Source organism: Passer domesticus, chromosome 5 (genome assembly GCF_036417665.1).
Source record: "Passer domesticus isolate bPasDom1 chromosome 5, bPasDom1.hap1, whole genome shotgun sequence".
Lineage (NCBI taxonomy): Eukaryota > Metazoa > Chordata > Aves > Passeriformes > Passeridae > Passer > Passer domesticus.
Window position 1 is genome coordinate 53,472,352 of NC_087478.1, and position 21,485 is coordinate 53,493,836.

Genomic DNA, 21,485 nt, shown 5'->3' on the forward strand with positions numbered 1-21,485 from the left:
CAGATTTCCTATCATAATGTTATCTGACTATCATGCTTCTTCCTAATAAATTTTTTTTAATCTTATGCTTATGCAGATCTTCCTTTCAGTGGTATCCCTGGAGTCTCAGAGAGCAGAGGACAATGTCCATCATCATCTTCTTTTTGTCTGCCTTTCTCATTGTATCCCCACAGTTTGAACCCTTGCCTATTTATCTCCGGTATCCATTAGGGTCTGTATTCCCTCCTTCCACTTTCAGATTAATAATATTTTAACTATTCATCTCCCAGGATTATACAGTATCTTCCTTCTTCAGCCCGTCGCTTCCCTCATGGTGGGAATTTCACCCTCTCAGAGGAAACCCAACAAAAAAGCAGGCATGTTGCCTTTGCCAAGAGCCACTTCTGCAGAGAACATTTGGAGGGCCCTGCTGTCCCACAGAACTTAAATTGAGACCTTTCAGCAGCTCATGATTTTACTTGAAAGAAAAAAACCAACCCAGAGCTGTTGAGAGAAGTTTCCCAAGTGAAAATCAAGTCTCAGAAGGCAAGGAAAGGAGGTTCTTTTTTAAAACATAAACTGCTATAAACTATAGCACTATAAACTGCTGCTCTGGGATTGGGATAAATTTAGTATGGATTCATCACTGAGAAGTAACTTTGCCTGGTATGTGAGCTATCTGTGATCTTCTGAAGCTGTCTTCACTGGACTCTACAGAAGAATAAACAGGCTGGCAAATCTCACTGTGTATATGCTCTTGCATGGGAAAATCCAATTTAATCCCTGGAATTTCAGCTTTCCCTGTTCTGTTCTTAGCCAGGCATCTGCTTTTAGGAAAATCTTTTATCTTCAAGCAAGACAAGGAGCAAACAGTATGGACTGCATGTAACTAGAAGCAAAATTTCTATTGCAAACACAACTGCTATGAGCTTTCTCAAACATCTGATTTCTGCTAAAGAGTGTTGTGGGAGCAAAGGACAGTGGACAAGACAGAAAGGAATCAGAAATTAGAGGGCTAATTAGACATCTAATAATAACCTTTTTTTTCTTGGTCACAAATTCTTCTAGAAGTTATTTCTTGGTTTTCGAGTTTGAAGACCCCATACAGGACAAAACACATCTCCTTTGGGAGATCAACTCAGTGAGCCAAGAACTTTACATTTGCAATATTTGTTTTCCATCTTTCAGTGCTCTGCTGGCTGTCAAAGCAATGCACATTTCATGGAGCATGAAGAGAATTATTGGAGAGAAAAGGAAAAGAGCCACTCAGGTCACTGATGTGAGGGCAGATTTTGGGGTTGTCAGGTCAAGTTTTCATCATGTGGTGAGTGGTTCAGTCTCTTTGGCCTGGAATCTTCTTCCACTCACCTGATGTGAACTGAGTGGACTTATCTGTAGACCAGCACTTAAACTTCTCTAAGTGTGACAAATGAAGAAAGAAGTCCTTACTTTTGCACTTTGATTGAGTGCAAGTTTGTGGTCTTTCACACTCATCTTGCATTTGCATATCATCAGATAAGTGTTAGGGTGGAGAACAGTCTAAATTTAAATCGTGTGGGGGGGAAAAAAAAAGAAAAAATAATTGTTGGGACACCTTAAGCACCAGACATTAATAGGAAACCATGATCATTCAATCTAAGTTTCACAGCCAGAGATGGAAAGATTAATTTCCTAAACTTCTGAGCAAATAAAGAACAATCCACAGAGACAGAGACATGTCATGGTATACAATAATCTGGCAAAGTACTCAATCAGATATTAAAAAAAAAAAAAAAAAAAAAAAGCTTTTTCTTATATTTTAAGAAGAAAGGATAAGAAGTTACAACCAAGTGAAAAAAAAACATATTTTGAAGGCCATTAAGAAGGGTGAGGGCAGAACATCTTATGAAATTTACCAAAGCTCAGAGACTAGGTTTTTGAGAAAGCTGGAGGTTTGGAAGATGGGAGAGCCTGCAGAAAAAATGTCCACCATCAGAGCTCTGCCCTGGTGCCAGGCTGTTTTAACTTTAAATTACCTAAGGGAATGAGATGCAGTCATACCATTTAATCTTAATTTATCTACAGCAAAGGCATTTCTGTTCCTCATTTTGTGACTAAAATAACCCCTCTGACTTGTTACAACTCCAAATAACATGAGATCCAAACTGGATCAATGCTACTGGAAGAAAATTGTATTATTTCCCTGAATTATGTTTTGTGGAATCTGAGATATCAAAATAAAATTTCAAGTACTGATAAAAACCTTAATCTCTGTTAAGCTTTTCTGGCAACAGAGAAACGAACACAAGGCCTGTAGCACCAGGCTGAAGCGCAACAGAGGTATTACCTCAGTAGGGCTGGTATTTTTAAATCCTATTCATTATTCTTAACTCTCTCACAAGTATCAGCTGCTCCATACTTTTCTTCCTTGTATGATTGAATTGACAAACACACTTTGAGATATGGGCTCTAATTTCAGGTATATCTGGAAAAGAATGATGTCATTTCAAGAATGGGGATCAGAAATATAAAACTACCCTCCTCACAGATTATTCTTCATATTTCCACATGATTCTTTCAGCACAGGGTTGTGTTTAGTTCAGGACCTGTTTTTCCACAGCTTCCAATGGATTGCTAGAGGTGTTTTGGGAGTACAGGGACAAACTCACAAATAGGCTGATGGGGATCCTGGATAGGAGCCACAGAAAGCTGAGCACACACACCAGACCAGATCATCATCCACACTCAGATAAATTCACGCTTTATTTACTCTCAGTTTCTGTCTTGATCACCAACGTGGTTTTCTCGGCCTTTAACTCCCTGGAAAATGGGAAGTGTCAAATGGATTTTGAGTAAAAATGGAGCTAGTGGATAAAATGATAAGAATGTTCTGCTGGATAAGATGGTTTAGGTGACTGGAAACATCTCATCCAGAGCAATAAAGCTTTGTTTTACTTTATTTTCTGCTTTCTATGACACTTACTACAAATAATATTATTCAGAGGTAACCATAATTTCCTATATATTCTATTCATTGCACTCTGTGTCATTTCAGCTAGGACAAAAATTGCTGGCTTATAAAAACATTTCCGTTTGGGCTTTCAAAATTTTCAGTTATTTTCATTTCAAGTAAAAGTACTTCTAAGTTTTGGACAAAATATAAGGGGGAAAAACAGAAAAAAAAAGAGAAATAGAAAAAATATAAATTCTTCCTTTTAATTTTTTTTAAGTGTTGGAACAAGTGACAATCTACAAACTACTCTTATGCATCAAGCTACATCAGGAGAAAGCCAGAAGTATTTCTGAAAACAGTTTGTGTTTTAAGTCCCACACACTTTGGTGTGCCTCACAATCATAAATTTATGTTGGAACAGAGCTGAGGTCTTTATATTATTTTTAGACTCTTTAAAAAAGTTGTCACACAGCTAATGTGGCCCTTGAGTGAAGCTGATTAATTGACATTTCTTTCAGAAATGTCATAAAAACTGCTCTCACGGCTACCTGAGACAAAAGATGGACAGAAATTTCCTGTACACCCTGCAGCTTTTTCACTGGAGATATTACCATCAGAATCCTGTTTAGAGATATCACCATTACTTTAGTCAGGCCTTTTACTGAAAGGAAATGGCTGATGAAATCCCTACACCCGTGAAAAAAAGATAATACTGTGCTGGCATCAGTATGTTAAAATTCACTGGGATCAGTGGCATGGAATCAATTTGCCAGAGTCCTAGTTGGTGCAGATTTCCCTTCTCTCCCCTTCTCTTGTGTGCCGTTGTTCTGTGACTAACAGAGACACATTTCCAGCACAAAGCAGACAGGACAACGGTGAAGGAGCAGAAGTGGGGGGTGATTTTCACTCATATCTTGGGAGGTTCTAGCTGGTCACCAAGGGGTGTTCTCACTTGCTGGACTTGAGTACTCTCTTTGGGAGATTCATTTCACTGGATTTTTGGAGTTTCCGGGTTGTTATTTTTCCTAAGTCATTCCCTATTACTTTCTTCCCTGCTGTACAACCTTCTTTCCCCAAGCCTTTCATACCTTCCTTATATGGCTGTTAGTAGCCTATTCATTTAGGAATTTGGTGTATTTATTGGCTAAGATGGATCTTTGTGGCTCACTTGTACACAGAGAAAGGGAGGTTGTGTAGCCTGGAAACAACTTCCATTTAATCAATCCACCTTCCTCAGAATGGACTCCCTGCGTCTAAGGGGAGAACAAAAGAATATTCTTACCTTATTTTGACATGATTCACCTGCTTATCAGTAATCTCATCTTCTTGGTCTGGAGCCATGGCAAAGGAATTTATTATTATTCCATGTCCCATCCATTCTCTTACAGTGTTTCTGCTTTTCCTTAGACTATATCTCTCTAGAGGATGATTTCCCCTCGTGCCTATCCTCAAATTATGGGTACCATAAAAAAGATGAACATTCTTTCACCACACAACCACATGTAAAGACCCTTCTAGGCCTGAATTTTTTTTTTTTTTGAGGGTGGGTCAAGAGATACTTAGCTAGATTTTATTCTTAGAACCATCTTATATCATGAATAGAGTAAGTTGCAAGGAGAAATTTTTATTCTGATTCATACCAGTGCAAACACAGAGAACGGCAAAACTCACCATGGAGTTCTTAAGTGTTCGTCTCAGGGAAAGGAGGTTTTACCAGCAATTCATATGGACAGAGCCAGGAAAGTCAGAGTTTTAGCTGTTCACATTTTCTCAGCTGTGAGTTTTAAAAACTGTCACTAACTGTTGCCTGCCCCTTTCTTCTTCCCATTAGCTCTTGCTCATATTCCTCACAGAAAACCCGTTAGATAATCAAAGGTAAGTGATAAAAGCTGCCTTTCTGCACTGCATTCCGGTGTATCAAAGTGCTTTAAATAACCTTATGAAAAAAATTAAAATTATTTTATATTAGAGCTTTTTTTCTTCCAGAATATCAAACCTTGCCTAGCAAAACCCCAATTTAAGTGAAGAAAAGGTATGGATAGCTATGGACTCTTGGACTCATTCTCTTCATAGTTATTTGTACTTGAAGGTTTTCAGTATGGGCTTTATTTGTGACAATTTCCAAATGAGGCTGAGCAGGGAATGCCAGTTTGGCAAAACAGGGTAAAAAAGCTACTGAGGAAAACATGTCCCTCACTTTTAAAGATCTGTACTCTTCCCTCTATGTGTGCCTAACAAACATGTGCTGGGAGCAGCCTGGTTTTTTGTCACAGTAATGAAGCATAAAAATAATGGAAAAATCAAGGAAAGCAACCCAGAAATTCCTGTGGGTGTGGCGCTGAGCCTGGGAGTTCTCCACCTCTTCACCTGCATAGCCAGACAGTGCCAGTGGGGCCCAGGGACGCATAATAGACCATGGAGAATGGCATGGGGAAGGCTCTGAAAGGAGAATTTTGTTCTCTAGTGTATCATTCTCATAGCTTAAGAGCAAAGTGTACCTGAGCAAAGGTAGCAATAGCTGTAACCAGATAGGAAAGGGTTTGCTCTTACACACTATTTGCCTGTCAGCCTGAGCTGTGCAGGGTCAATGAGAGAAAGAGGTGAAAGAAACTCACCCAGAGATGTTTCTATGGCTGCTCCATCCCAGGAAATGTCCAAGGCCAGGTTAGATGGGGTTCTGAGCAACTTAGTGGAAAGTGTCCCCCATGGCAGGATGTTGGAACTGGATGGGCTTTAAAGCTTCCAACCAAAGCCACCTCATGATTCTGTGAAACTCATGGAATACCAGGGTATAGAATTCTAGCAATCAGGAGGTTTTGTGCAAATTCTTCACTGACAGATGGGATTCCCTTTCCCCTCAGTCTTGTTTGTGGCTCTCTGCTGAGGTGCTCACATGTGTATCTTGGCTCCACATTGTTGCAGTGAGTTGTCCTATTTAAGCCAATCCAAATGATTGGTTATCCTCCAGAGAGGTTTGTAACCTCCAAGCAGCTGAGGGATGATAGCTGTGCTCCATTTATAAAACAGTCTTTAGCCAACACACAAATTGCACTAAGGCTGCTGCTGGCCCTTCAGTCCCCAAAGGCTGCTGTGCTCATTCCTCACTCTCTGACACTTCTTCCCTGAGTGTTGGAATCCCTCTTCAGATGTCCTGGAGGATGGCCTGCGACTGAGAAAGGAGCACTCTGCTGTGCTTCCTGAGCAAGAAGGGAAGCAGCCACTCACACCTCATTAGCTACTGGACCACACCTCTGTTCCCAGCTTCCACACTGGCATCCATCTCATCGATGGGCAAGAATGGGGCAGACCCCAGAGCGAGCAGAGGAAAATTAATTTGTGCCTTCTACCCCAAAAGCTGCTTTGAGCTTTGCTTTTTAAGGACAGGAACTACTGGCCCTTGACTCAGCCAGGATTAAGCATGGTTTAATAAGGTCACAGAATGATTTGGGTTGGAAGGGACCTTAAAGACCACCTCATTCCAACCCCCTGGCCTGAGCAGGAACACCTTCCACCAGACCAGGTTGCTCAAAATACTTATTCCTTCCTTCCCCTGGTCGGCAGAGAGGGGATAAGGGGACACTCTCCCTAGGTGACCCCTCAGCAGCAGCACGGATCCTGGCACTGCCAAAGAGACAGATTTTGGCCAGTCACGTGCAAAAAAGCTCCCACCCAGCCACATTCTCCCTAACACATTAACTTAGCCTGGCTCCAAATACCAGGTTCAACTCTGGCCTGAAAGGCACTTTTAAACCCAGAAGGACATGAGCACAGAGCTCCTCTGCCTTGGCTTTGTATGTGAGGCAGGTTCAGGGCCTGGGTGAAAGACTTGACTCCACCTGAAGCTGAAGCAGGATGCTCACTGCAGCACCGGACCTGCTAATCTCTGCCGCTAGGAAGATCACCCTGACCCTGTCTAGCCTCAATTCAGTATTTTCTTCCTTTGCCTTCTGCAAATTACATAAATGGGGAGCCCCTTGGAGGCAGAAAGGAGGGGCTGTGGTGGCAGCTGCTGCTCCCTAGGAGGGCAAGAAAAGGGAGCAGTGAGTGGAAAGGGACTGTCACAATCAGAGCGGCTTTGCTGCAAGTAAAGGCTCTCCAGCTGGGGCTGCGTGGGAGGGAGCAGAGATTCTGCCAGCAAGCAGAAAGGTGGAGGATTTGTTGTGATGTGGTTATGGGTTTTTTTTCGTGTTTTGTTTGTTTGTTTGTTTTGTTGTGGGGGTTTTTTTTGTTTTGTTTTTTGGGTTTTTTTTTTTTTTTTTTTTTTTTTTTTTTTTTAACATGAGCTAGTTTTATTTCTCCTGTGGCCCCTTCCTCATGCAGAACTCTCAAAGGTAAGAGTTCACAGCTCTTGAGACAGACTGGGCAGACAGGGCTTGTATCAACAACCTCCAGCATTTTAAACCAGCAGCAAAGAATCCAACTAAAAGTATATCCTCTCTATCACCCACAAAATATTTTTGGTCATTATCAGATTTCTCATCTTATGACAGCTCTCGTATCCTCTCCACAGAGCCAAGTGTGTAAGTCCAGGCATGAGAGACAGCAAAATGACAGCTGAGATCCTTTGCAATTTGTCGAAATTCAACATGATTTCAAAACGATGTTTTGGGGCAAAAGAATCATAAAAATACCCCTAACAAGTTGAACTCTTAATGCTTCTTTCCCACCCTGTTTGTCAGCACTCTGAGCAGGGTGAGAGCAGTTCTCTCAGAGCACATAATTAATATTTTCTGCCTGCATCTGCTGTACCCAGGCAAAAACTGCTCCCAGCCCTGCCCCAGCCTCACATCCCCCAGTGCAGTTAATGTGCTGAGAGGCACAAAACATTCACTGTTTTGCCCTAGTAATCTTGTTTACACGTTTCCTCTGCATTTTATTTTCTGTAATCTCATTTGCCAGCCTGAAAGGTAAAAACAAAACAGAAAGAGCTACCAAGAACAAAAGAAAAAACAAAACAAAACAAAAAAAAAAAAAAAAAAAAAGGCAGGAGGCTCGCAGGAATGTCCCTGCTCATCTCACGTAGGCAGGAATGTGCTTTTCCACCGCTGCCACGTGAGGAATGACACCTCTGTGCTCAGTGTTCCCGGGCAGCACAAAGCACAGGGATTTGTGGGCAGTTAATTCAGATAATTGTATTTTCCTGCTGCCCGTGGAACGGAAACGCCGCAGCTCCGGGGGCAGAGGATTCCACGTGCGCTCGCCTGCCGTATGTAGTGCACCGAATGCCTGCAGCTGCCCTCCCCTAGTCCCATCTGTTGGAGATTGATGTTGATTTTGCTCATCTTGCCTCCTGAAAAACCAGCAATAATAATGAATGAACTCGGCATTCAGCAGTGTTGGCAGCCGAATCAGGCTGATGGCAGGCACATGGTCTGCAAGGTTCCTTTGCTGCAAACATGCTCACAAGGGCATGGACCTGGATCCTGGGATTAAGAATCCTGTCCCAGACAGGTCTTTGCACCACCTTCACCTCAGTGGATTTCAGTCCATCACTCTTCTTATCATTAGGAGGCTTCTGTTGTGTTTACCTTGGACCTTTTTTCCTGTAACTACAGGCACAAAGTTTGAGCACAGAGCTACGTGCTGGTTAAGGACAGTCAACTTCTAAGCAAAATCCCCTTTTCAGGTTGAATATATTTTCATCTAAGTTTAATCTTTTATTGCAAATTAAAAGCTGATAAATAGAATAAAAATTATTTGATTAGCCTAGTCTGAAACTCAAGCATATTAAACCATTGACTTGCTTCCTATGCTCTAATAATGACAGAGAAGCTGGAAAGAAATTAATGAACATGCTTTTGGCAAAACAGCAGCAGCAGCTCACCTAAATTAAAGAAGATGCCTTATTAATAGAAACCTTAATTATAAGCCAGCCCCAGCTGTTTGTTTACAGAAACATATCTTGTTTCTGATTGGAGATGTCTAGATGTGTATTCTATGCCTCCAGGATGTAAGAGGAATCAGGAGCTGTCATTCTGGGGGACATGAGAAAACAGAGCTCCACTCAGTTCGGTGATGGAGGTGTAGGTGAGTCAGACAAGCCACCTGTCCCCATCACCACTGTCACCACTCACAATGCTCAGGCTTCTCCCTGGAGGTCCTATTGCCCGTTCCCTGTGGTAAATAACCCACAGCTTGAGTTGGTTCAGCCTTTGTTCTATTTAAATGGGACATTTTGCAATTTGTACAATTTAAAATCCCAAACAGAGGCTTGGCATACGGCATTAAACAGACAAGGACTGGAAATGTCCTTCTCTTTTTGCTTTGTAAACAGTTGTATTTGGTGGAGTCTTACTTGCAGCAAGGACATGTTCCCAACACACTGAAAAGGATAGAAAATTTCCCACTGACTTCACTAAACCTTTGAGACCCAATGGAATATTACAGTAATAAAAAGACAGCATTGTACAATGGCCTCAAGTTTCTACTGGCACTGAATGTCTTTTCCAAAGAAAATGCCAAAAAAAGCTGAATAGCTGAATCTCCCCAAAGCAAGAGAGGCACTGAATGGCTTCATGCCCTTGCTCTGAGGGACTTTAATGTCTATGAATGCTCAGAGGACTGAGAATTTTGATTAGTTCACTCCAAGATCAAAGCCTGTTTCCAGACTCAGAAATCTCCTCATTAAAGCCTGAGTCCATTTGTGCATCTGTTCATGTCAGTCAGGACTATGCCTCAGCACACAACTGAGCATCTCACTGGATCTATCCAGCAAAAGAAAATCAGGGGAGTCAGGAATGGGAAGATCCACGTGACAAGGAAGAAGTTCTCTAGTTAAAGGGCTAAGGCTTCCATCAGCTCACAGATCTCCCAGGTCCTGGTATCCTTTTCCTCAGTAGAGAGGAAAAAAACAAAAACCAAAACAAAAAACCCAACCAAATTCCTTTAAAAAGTTTGTGATTCACAGAAACAAGTTGTATTTAAATGCAGGTAAACTCTGAGGTGTTCAGTGAGCAAAACCAGAAGAGCTTCACTAATGTCCAGGAAATGAGGCAGGTTCATGTGAGCTGAGAATCTGCCTAAAGGACTCTCACAAGACTGGGCCAGGTCCTACAGCATCCAGTTCCAAGAGCTGCACAGGGAAGTACCGTCCTCACACAAATTCCTGGTGAAATGGGTGACACTCCACTGATTCATGTAATATCAGTTCTAAATTTAGCCATGGATGAGAACTGAAATAAAGAACATAAACCTTTATGGAGCAGGAAAATCTACCTTTCAAGTCCAAAGAGACTTATGAAGAATTATTCCTGAGCTGAGCTTACCACTTCCTGGTAATTTTTTCTCCATCTCAAATCCCATATCAGAAGAATTTCAGGCTGTGACAGACAGATAGAGATACAGATACAGATATAGAAACATATAAATATAGATTAGCACATTTAAAATTATCAGTCACTATTATTCAGAAACTGTTATCACTGTCACGCACACAGGATATGGTTCTGAAGAATGGGGACATTATTTTATTAAGTTACAGATGGGGAACAGGCATAAAGAATACAGGTAATGCACATATTTGAAATAGCAATATAAACATAAACAGAAAAATGTTCAAGTCAAAGTCACATGAAAAATTATACTAATCTTCAGATGCATTCTAGACTTGTATGTACAACATTTTTATGGTAAAAGTAGAAATACAAACTCCAGAGATGCAGCACATCTCAAGAATACAAAATAAAGAAAGACAAGTGCCAATAAAAGAAAAAGAACAAACACTTGAATCTTCTTCCAGAATTATGAGAAAGTTGGATATGTAAGAAGCACGGGATAAGATGCCCAATCTATGACAAGAACTCAATTTATTTCCAAACAAAAGCTCAAGTAATGAAGTCTTGTGCCTGGGAGTGAGCCCCAAAGCATTTAAACTTTTCTCACTCCTGTTGTGAAGCTGAACAATTCTTCTATGAGAGAAACCTTGGAGCAGACCACTGTTTCAGCAATCCCAGTGAAGGAATCCAATTCTGGGGATGATGGGGACCTCACAGTTATTTATCCAGAAGGAAGTTTTTCATCAGCTTCTAACCCAAGAGGACTTGAGAACAAGGAATAGGCTGGTTTGGTTTCAGACTCTGCAACAGTGTCTTCCTAATGGTCAGTGTCTGCAGGAGAAAGGTAATCAGGACAGTGTCATGCAAAAAGCTGCATTAATTAAGGAGGAAAAACCATTAGGCTCCACACTGGACACAAAATTATGGCTTAGAACAAAGTGGAAGGTGTCCTTTCCCATGGCAGGGAGTTGGAACTAGAGGGTCGTTAAGGTCCTTTCCAACCCAGACCATTCTATGACTCTCGGATTCTCTGAGAAATTCACCATTATTTCACTTTCCTTTCAAGAGTGTTACAATTAATTGACACTGAGCACCATCAGTGGTTTTCCCGCTGGAAGTTTCTCCCTCATCAATTTGTTTGCATAACCAAATATCCTAGAGAAAAAAAAAAACAAAAACAAAAACAAACAGGCCTGTTTCCACTCCCACAATCCTTGCAAATTAGATTTTTATGGTAGATTTTTCCTCTCCAGAAAAATAGGTCAGTTCGCCTGCAGTAATGCACACAATCTGAGGCCCATGTTTCTGCTTGGAATGAGCACACGTGGAATGCAAGTGCTCCTTGGAGCTGTGCATCTGCACATGCCACCCTCTCCTTCAGCTGGTCAAGTGACCATTTGCAGATTTCCCCTGCCTTCAGAGCTGAAGCAAGGCCTAAATACTTAAGCCTTTTTCTACTTCCAATCTCCCTCTCTGAAAATATGGACCATAAATATCCTCTCCCAGGAGATTAGTCCTGGAACCTTATTGGGCTTAAAGTTACGTTCAAACAATGTCCTAATAAAAACAAATAGTAAATAAAGTGCGTTCCAAGGACATCAAATCATTATTACAATGACTTCCATTTTTGTAGAACTTCCAAAATAAGTCTTTCTTTCTTTATGCATTGGAAAATAAAAAACACTTGGTATACGGGAATAAGTTAAATACATGGAAATATAAAAGTAAAAAATAACAGGAGATTGCTTAAGAAGAATATTTAAAACCAGAGAAGTTATTCCCAAGTAGCTTCTCAGGCAGCCTCTGTAAGACAAAATAGAAAAGAAAGAAGCAGAAAAAAAAGGGATTTTTCAGCTCACTGGGATGAAAGAAGCTGGTTTCAATGGGGTCTGAAAGAGAGCAAGGAGTACTGTGACCATAACTGCACACCTGAACCACATGATTTTACACACACACCCCCATCCTTAAATCCAGCACAATTGAACAGTGCCTTCTTTCACCATGTGTGCAAACACTCCACTTCATAAAGCAGACCTGAAAGGGCAAAGAGGAGAGTGAGCCCAACAAATACTGGTCATTCACCCTGTGAATCCTGCAGCATGGGGACCACACAGCCACCTTCCTGCCTGTCTCAGAAAGCTGTTCCCCAGTTTTGATAAAGCTTTACACAGTCTTGAAGGTGAACTTAAGCCCAAAGGTGACGTACATTAAAAAAAAAAAGGAAACAAAAAAAAAAAGCAGCAAAGTGAAATCCTTTGGAAAGGTTTTGAAGTGAATCTGTGTTCAGTGAGAGAGAGTTCAGGGAGAACTGAATAAACAGTTCTCCCTACTCTGAAATGCCAAAGGCAGTTTCTGTCAGAAGAGCTCCCCACGTATTAATATGCAGTGAAGCCTCAGTGCCAGAGCTGGCACCCTTTGAAGTTAAGGAAAACTCCTCCTGTCTTTATGGTGCCCAGATTCCTGGCTGCATTGAAAAATACCAGAGTAAGAGGTTTCCTAAGCTCCCACCAGCTCTCTGAAGATCATTGCCCAGTGATTAGAGGAGATGTCTACGGGAGTGGGTTAGAAACCTCACAGTGGCTGAGCTGGAAATGCTCCCTAGAAGGGATCCTGATTTTGTTGTGAGTGATCTTGGAACAAGGCCTATCATATATGATGGCAGATTTGAGTAGAAAAGAGAGATTCACATCTCAAAATAAAATACTTGGTGCTTTTTTTTTTAATTTTGTTTTACCAATTCTACTTTTCCTACCTTTTTCCCCCTACTGATTTGTATTAGCTAGACTCAAACTTGTGTATTTAGCTAGACTCAAACTTGTGTATTATGTGGGTTTTTCATGGTATTTTCATGCTCTTCTCCTTTCTTTCTCCTTTTGAAGGAAGAAGGAGAGCTAAAAAAAGGTTGGAAAATGAAAGGGACTTCACTCATTTAAATTTCGAATAGATAAAAGTTTTTTCAGCTGATGTCAAACTAACTGAAATTGACATATAATGAACTAAAATTTACATTTTCATGTAAACATTAAACATACAAATGTAGTATTTTGACGCTCTTTGATTACGTATTTTCTACAGCAGGAATGTCGTGATTAAGAATTTTCAGCCAACTTGAGGGCATGAGTATTAGGAGTCCCTGCAATCTGGCATCCTGAGCCATAATCTTTCTGAGTAGCACGGAGGGATCTGTTTTGAGCAGCAGAGCATCTACACTACAGCAGAGTGCTGCCTGTAATACAAGCAAGGATAACACAGGGCAGGAGATTAATATTCTGCATCACACTGGGCTCTGTTATTTTTATCCTGCTGTTTCCTTCACTCACCATCTCATGACTCACACCCTCCCCACACTGGAATTTCTGCCTCGGTCTCGTGGCTCACTAGTGTGTTAGGGAAGCCGTGGAGAGCTGTCTGGAGAACACCGCTCCTGCTTGAGCTCCAGGTCACTCTGGAAAACACAGAGATGCAGCAGAATTTACTGGTTTATCACACACCTGCTCTGGCTGTTGCAAACTGTCTTCAGCAATTGTAAGGGTTGCAGTTCTTCCTTGTTTTTACAGCCTTAGTGACATGTCTGGATGCAAGTCCCAGTTCCAGACAATCTCATGGAAAGCTGGCACTGCACCAGCCTTTAGTAAAAGTGCAGGGCTCAACCTGTGAGGGGGGAAAGGGCTCTTGAGAGACAGGTGAATGTAATTCAAGATGAGTAAAAGAGCTGCTCCTTACACATTTTTTGGTTATCACTTCAGAGATATGGTCCTCAATGCCACACAAGCAGGGTTGATGCTTCCTGAGGCCAAACAGCTCCTGATGTGGGATGGGAAGGCCAGGTCACAGGAAGAATCAGATGTTGACATCCTTACTAATTGCACATATAGCTACGGTGATCCCAAATGCAGAATATCAAAACCCCAGTACAGTCTCCTGCTATAGAATCCTGCACTCACACTTCCCAGTGGATTCTGTTCCCCAAGTGCCCGGACTCTGGTTTCTCTTTAAATCCAGAAGTAACACTGAGTTGGCCAGTTAGGAACCTAAATTCTACCTCCTCCCAGAAATGAGGCTGATCAGAGGAAGCATAATTATTTTCTCTTACCTCCTTATGGAGTGGTAACAGCCCCTGCTCAAAAATCCCAATTCCTTCCTTTCCCCCTCTCTTAACTTCCATCTCCATATTCCTGAGGGCATTTCCAAACCAGTCAGAAGTCAAGAGCACAGAATATTGTGAACAAGCAAATATTCTCTAGGCTAGAGGGAGTACTTCATGCAGCAACTGGACACCATAGCACCCTTAAAAAAAAAATATTCACACCAGAAAATAACAGATAAATCTCACTCTAGATGTTTCCTCCTCTTTTGCCCTGCCACTTTCAAAAATGAACTTTATTGAAAGGTGCCAAAGAAGCCTTGTCCACCAAATATTTACCAAAAAAAGGCATTTATCTGGGGAAAGGGGAATAAAATCATAACTCAGCTGTGAGAATTCTACTCACTAGAAGATTCCCCTCACATAGGTACTGAAGCAATGGGCTCTCCAGTACCATTGACTCTATCTAGCCAAAGTAATGCCCTCTTTTGCTGAGAAGGTAGGAAGGTGTCTGCTTGGTTCTAGAGTCAGTTTAGCAGAATGATCACTTGTGATCCATAGTGTTATTCCAGCTTTCCCAAGAAAACATAGCAAAGGATATCAAATAGCCCTTTCTTGACAAGCTTTTAGATCCCCTGGTCTCCTGCCTTTTTTTTTTTTTTTTTTTTTTTTTTTTTTTTTTTTTTTTTTTTTTTTTTTTTCCTCCCATCTGGCTGTCCAGGAGAGACACTGGAAAACATAAAGCATGTTTTATTTCTATGGATGTTTTGTTCTCAAGATTTTTCCTGGGGCAGACTTCCTACCCCCTCACATCAACTCAAGTCCTTCACATGTTCTGCTGCTGATGACTCAGAACAGTCAATGAGCCTTTTGTTGGTGACACAGCCTCATCCAGCAGACTTTGTTGCTGAGAACTCAAACACCAGCTCAAGCCACCCACTGCCCTCTTCTCTTGTCCCCTCCCCAGCATAACTGGCTGCCTGGGGGGGGGCAGATGTGCATGATGAAGCTGGAAGGCTGACAGCTTGCACAACCACACCACATTCAAATGCCAGGTCTCCCCCGAATCCAAAGGGCAGAAGCTTCCCTCAGTCCACCCTCAGTCTAGAAATGTGACCTCAACACAACATTCATGCCCTTCCTTTCAGACAATTCCTCCAGCTGGAGGTCAATCAATGTGAGAGCCCCAAGAGAGGCTGAGGAGGATGTGATTACTGACCTGAAATGAAGCCTGTGCACACTGCAGGAGAAGCTTCCACTAAAATCTCTTCCACTGGAATCAACACCTCAGGACAACAAATGCTGCTGCAGTTTGAAAGATGATTAAAAAGAAAAAAAAAAAAAAAGAGAGAGAGAGAGAGCGAGAGAAAGCTAAAGGGGAATTGGAGCAGCCAGAGAAAATCTTGTTAATGCAGCAGTGTCCTGCTGTAAGCTTTCTGTTTAACAGAGAGGCTCCTTGGTACTACTGAGTTAAACAAGTTTTTTGTTATCAAACACCTGTCGGCAGCTCTTTAGAGTAAGGTTTGTCCTGAGCTGCAAGGCCCTGTCCTGAACCTGTCTTTGCAGTTGTTCTAGGCGGACTCTATGAATCTAGAGGAATCCTTTCCATATCTTACTTCTCAGCTCTGTCTCATCACCTGAGGTGCACAGAAAGTCAGGGAAGGACATAAAAATATCTCAAAGAGGGTGTCAAGAGGATGGTGCCAGGCTCTCCTCAGTGGTGCTTAATGACAGGACAGGGAGCAATGGCCATAAACTAAACACAAGAAGTTCCACCTCAGCATGAGGAATAATTTCTTTCCACTGAGGCTGGCAGAGGACTGGAGCAGCTGCACAGGGAGGGCCTGGAGTTCCCCCTCTGGAGACATTCCTAATCTGCCTGGGTGTGTTCCTGTGTCACCTGCTCTGGGTGACCCTGCCTGGGCAGGGGGGTTGGACTGGATGAGCTCCAGAGGTCCCTTCCAGCCCTAAGGATTCTCTGAAAGCCATCACTCAGAAGAGTCAGGAAATTACTTGCAAAGAGCAGCTTTCCATTCACATGGAGCTGGTCTCTGCACTTCCTCCCACTCTTCTCCAAACACAAGGAAAGGAAGGTGCAGGGACACTTTTGTCAAATGGAATAGAGAAAAGCAAGGGACTTTCTCCATTAACTGTTTTTTCTGGAGGCTGTTAGGTGCTTGGAAGCTACATTTTTCATGGAAACATTCCTGATTCAATCCAGAGTTCTCTGGCAAAGGTTTCCTCAGTCATATGGGAGGTGAGCTCTTTGCCACTCTCACAGACGGAAACTTGCAGTTCCTACAAGCTAGAGCAGGGTAGTTAATTTTTAACAAGATTTTTAATATTCCAGAAAAAAAAATAATAAAGCTAGTATGATTTCCTTCTAGTAATTCAGAAGCAGGAGTTGCAATCCAGAGGGTAAACTAACTAATAAAATGATAATTTCCACAGAGCAGTGATCAAAATTGCCTCACATCTGTACATTGCATTCCTGGAACTCAATCTTCATGGCAAATGGATACCTATCATTGGATAAAAATGTCATCTGGCACTGAAAACAACAAAGAAGGATGGTAGTTCCTCGCTTGGAGCATCACTGAAAAGCACTTAAAATTATTGATGTAAGATTAAAGCCTTAAAAATAAAACCACATCATTAAACAGCGGGAATTCTGCCTTGAATACAGTGTCACCAGTTTCAAGACAAGTATAGTTCTATATTTGGAACAAGAATTAATGGGAAAGGAATCTGAAAAACCCAAATATCACTCGATATTTTGTCATGAGAAATGTGTGAGATACTTCTTCATCTCACAAAGAGTTTCTGTCCTAAGAGGAAAGGTTCACAGTTTGCTTTTTCAAGAACCTACAAGTTTTGTACTTTCTAGTATTAACTGATTTATGCAAATTTTCTACTTATCCTGTCCATAAATTAAGGAGTTGCCAATCTTGCTGTATTTTAAGTCAGATCAGCACCAGATGGAGAGAAGACTTGCTTATTAAGGGGTTTTATCAAAAGAGTAATGAAGCAAATATACATCTGAAATCCAGTGTCAATACTGACAAGTCTAACAAACTTTCCTAAGGAACTTCCTGATTCTGTAGTGGCTCCATTCAGTTTTAAGTTCTTGGCAGAGATCAGTATCCTACACTTGAACCGTGCTGTCCAAAATGTCTAAACTGAGTCCTGAGCTCAGTTGTGACCCCCGTGAAGTCAGTCGCACCACACCAAGTGTCTTCCACTGTGTCAGGACTGTGACTTACTGGTTTTGAGTCAGATATTGGCAAATGCCTAAAGTGCACCCTTTGGCTGCCATGGCAAGGCCTAGATTAACACTTTCACCTCTGGCTTAATTAGACCAACCTTGGTATGTTCAGCAGTATTAGAGCAATCTTTCTGTGGCATTGCCTCTCCTCTGTTCCTGCTCCCACACAGGCTCTGTGAGCACAGACTTTTGCTCTGTGAACTTGGAATGTAGACCTGGAGCACCTTTCCATCAGAAAAACACAGGCTTTATTCAAACAACAGCCACTGCCCTCATGAAATGTAGCATCAGTTCAGGTTTGCCTATGACAAAGGCAAATTTAGGCTGGCACAAGGCAGTGTTGAGTCTGACAGTGTGTGACTTCCACAGGTGCTGCTAGAGCTTGTGGGAGGTGTTGCTGTGACTCACGCAGGCTGGCAGAATTAACAGGGCAGCATGGTGAGACAATACTGTTAATGACTCTGGTGGCTGTAGGAAGAACCAGGCCATTCACAAACTGAAAAGGGACAAAAGATCTTTAGGAAAGGGCATGGGAGCAGCCACAACTTCTGTGGGCAACTGTGCCAGGGCCTCACCACCTCACAGATAACAATTTCTTCCTAACAGCCAGTCTAAACCTGTTCTCTGTCAATGTGAAGCCATTTCCCCTTGTTCTGACACTACATTTGTAAACAATTTCTCTCCATCTTTGTCCCTTCAGGTACTGAAAGGGATTTGTTCCTGTGAAGCCTGCACCTGCTTCAAGAAAGGCTGAATGCCCCTTCTCAGTCAGTGACACACCTGGTATAATCATGGGAGAAGACCAGGCAAGGCTCCCTGGTGCTTGTGTTCCACTGAATATTTTCATTTTCTTTGGAAAGACAGAAGAATAGTCTACAAATGATAATTCATTTACAGTAGTTGGAACAAAAGGAATGTTGAGATTCTTCGGAGAAAGAGGAGAAAGCTGGCTGAACATACAGCAAAATGGCCAGTAAAACTTGCAGCTGCATAACATGTAAGAAAAAATCCTCATGTATCACAGAGATCTAAACTTTTGTCTGAGTTCTGAAAAAACACATTCTGGGTATTTATAGTGATACTGGTTAAAAAGAAACCAGCCCAAATTTAAATCTGAATCAGGCTAAAACTTAACCAACAGTGAATATTCAAGAGACCTGGCTGCTACCACTTAGAGTCAGTGCTCTAAATTCCACCTGTGAGAGACCACCAGTGAAGAGTTTCACTACCTGCAAAGTGAAGGCTTGAGTTCACTACAAAGGGTGCAGTCACAGCTGTAACCTTGACAGGGAGCATGAGAAAAAGAGAGTGTAAGTGAAAATATCATCTTTACAGTAATCTGTGGATCAGCCCATTTTAGGATCCAGCTTTAGGTGCTGGAGCTTAAAACTGACTAAGAAGCCTTACAGGAGATGTGTGAATTAACCACAGCAGAAAATTTAAAAGCAGGAAAAGGAATTACTTTCTAACAAAAGATGTAATTAGGCTACGGAACTTAGTGACAGGTAATCAGAGAAGCCACAAACTGAACTGGATTCCAAAGGGCCAGGACACTAAGGAAATATCCAGATTATAAATCACAGAAAATAAAAACATGGAATAGATTGCTATTCCAGCTATCTTTTCAAATAGTAAGCACTAATCTGGCATGCTGTGAATCTACACAAGGTCTTTACACATCAGTTCAGCACTTGCAACCCCCCAGGTAAGTTTTCTTAAGCAAAGTCCAAAAGTCCCATTTGCCTAGAATTGTTCCCACCTTCTCCAGCTCCATTTTTCCCAGTATGGACTGACAGTGACATATAACTTATATAAGAGACCACAGAAACAGACTGATTCATAGTTTAGGCTCCAGGCTGACCGTGGGGAATAACTGCCTCATCCAGATCCTTTTCAAAAGTGATTTTTGCCACCAGTTCAAAACAGGGCTCAGACAAGCCCCTGCTCCATCCAACCAGCAGTGGGAAAGTTTACCAAAATCAGCACCAGTGCTATTTCATCCTTTCTCTGCTGAAGCCAGTTGCAAAACATCCATTCAATTCTACAGCAAAATAGGTCTTCAGAGTTGAAACACAATTTCAATCAAGTAAGGGTGGAGTGGGCATCTCTCTGGCCCAAATTCCAGTCACAGAATCACAGAACGGTTTGGATTGGTAAAGATCATCCAGTTCCAACCTCCTGCCATGGGCAGGGACACCTTCCACTAGCCCAGGTTGCTCCAAACCCCATCCAGCCTGGCCTTGAACACTTCCAGGGATGGGGCAGCCACAGCTTCTCTGGGCAACCTGTGCCAGGGCCTCACCACCCTCACAGGGAGCAATTTCTTCCCAATATCCAATCTAAACCTGCTCTCTGTCAATGTGAAGCCATTCCCCCTTGTCCTGTCACTCCAGGCCCTGTCAAGAGTCTCTCTCCATCTTTCCTGTGGGCTCCCTTTAGGTCCTGGAAGGCCACAATGAGGTCACCCCAATCCTTCTCTTCTCCAGGCTGAACAACCCCAATTCTCTCAGCCTTTTTGTATGGATATTTATTATTCCCATCCTGGATTGATCCCTGGGGTTAGTACTCTGCAGCTATGAATGGTAAAGGTTTTTTCATCCCTTCTAGGATTAAGTTACTCTTTATTCAATGCCTATGAAATTTGGTAACAGCTATGACACAAGTGGTGTTTGAGCAGCACAGGTCACCCTCAATGCCACCTGTACTTCACCATGGGTGATACTGATGGCCCTCAACACCCACAGGTGATAAAAGGAATGCAGCACATCAAAAAAATGTTGCTCAGCACCTTGTTGAAGTGTTCCCTTTGTGGACAACAAATTATGGAGATGGCATGTCTGTTTGCAATGACTCCAGTGTCCTCCCTGAATTCTGAGATGACTTTTAAAAATGGGGACTGTCTACTGAGGAAAAAGCCATGTTTGTCCTGGTTAGTCCCTGCACAGCCATTCTTCTTTAAAATAATAGAGATTAAATTTGTTTTAGTATTCCAAAGTGGACTCAGTTACACATAAATCAGGCCTACCCTTATTCCAGATGCGATTTTCCACAAAGGTGTGTGCAACAATTTGAGCCATTGTAATTAAGAAGTATATTTTTCTGATTCCCATTCAGATTATGCTTCCCAAGTGTTCCCATGTAGGTAAAGCCTTACTGATTTAGAAAAAAACCTCTCCAATCTCTGGTCATTCTCCAGAGAAGAAAAACTGCTCTAAATTCTTCCCTGTAAAATCTGAAGAGCCATAGTAATGCCCCTTTTACATGCACTGCATTTTCCCCAAACAAATGTAGCAGGAGCAAAATAGGTCCCAGATACACTTCTGTTCCCAAATTTGATTAATCACCTAGCATATAACAGAAGGTAAGGTTCAGTTATGGTAGATTTTGCCTTTTCTTTTTTTTTTTTTTTTTTAATTTTGTATTTTTTTCCTTTTTTAAAAATTTTATTCTGGAAGATATGCTTTTGTAAGAAATTTCTTGCTTTTAGCCTGTGTGCTTATAGCATTATTTTGAAAAGCCACTGGGCAGATGGTCCCCAAATGTGAGTTAATAACTTGTAGGTAGCTTTTGGGGAAGCTTTTTGAAATCCCTTCATGCAAAATGATTTCACAAACTGCCTGCATGCCATTCTTTAGCTATTTGAACAGACTATTTCAAAATGGTCAAGAGAAAAAAATGGCAGATTACATTCCATTTGTTTTGCAGCAGGCTGCTACACTTATTTTACCATGGTAAAAGAACATAAAGGGAAAATAAAACACATACATGGCTTTCACTGAAGATTTTTCTAAACCTGGAAGCCATGACGGACTTCAAGGTAAGGATGTTTGAGCCTCTGCCTCTCTTCTGCAGAAGTTCCTACCTTTTAAAATCAGGTTGCTTTTTGAGAGAGGGTGAATGTTCAACACAGGCTGAGCGTTCAACAGTCATGAGTCAGCACAGCATTGTAAG

The 21,485-nt window shown here is 41.8% G+C and overlaps 1 protein-coding gene across 15 annotated transcripts in view; it reads right to left on the bottom strand.

Moving 5' to 3' along the window:
- The window catches only part of LOC135300752 (potassium voltage-gated channel subfamily A member 5-like), a 156,428-nt gene that overhangs the window by 119,574 nt on the left and 15,369 nt on the right, over positions 1-21,485 (bottom strand). For 2 of the 15 annotated variants that reach the window (XM_064420523.1, XM_064420529.1), the window contains 2 exons: positions 13,506-13,630; positions 10,352-11,016 (listed from right to left, as the gene is read on the bottom strand). The exons of 5 other annotated variants lie outside the window; for them this stretch is intronic. The gene's annotated coding sequence lies outside the window, so the exon portion shown is untranslated. Of the gene's footprint in view, positions 1-10,211; positions 10,231-10,351; positions 11,989-13,505; positions 13,631-13,908; positions 13,990-14,278; positions 14,473-15,488; positions 15,575-21,485 lie in introns of those variants that run through there. 8 more of the 15 variants (XM_064420528.1, XM_064420527.1, XM_064420525.1 and 5 more) reach the window with 8 other exon arrangements.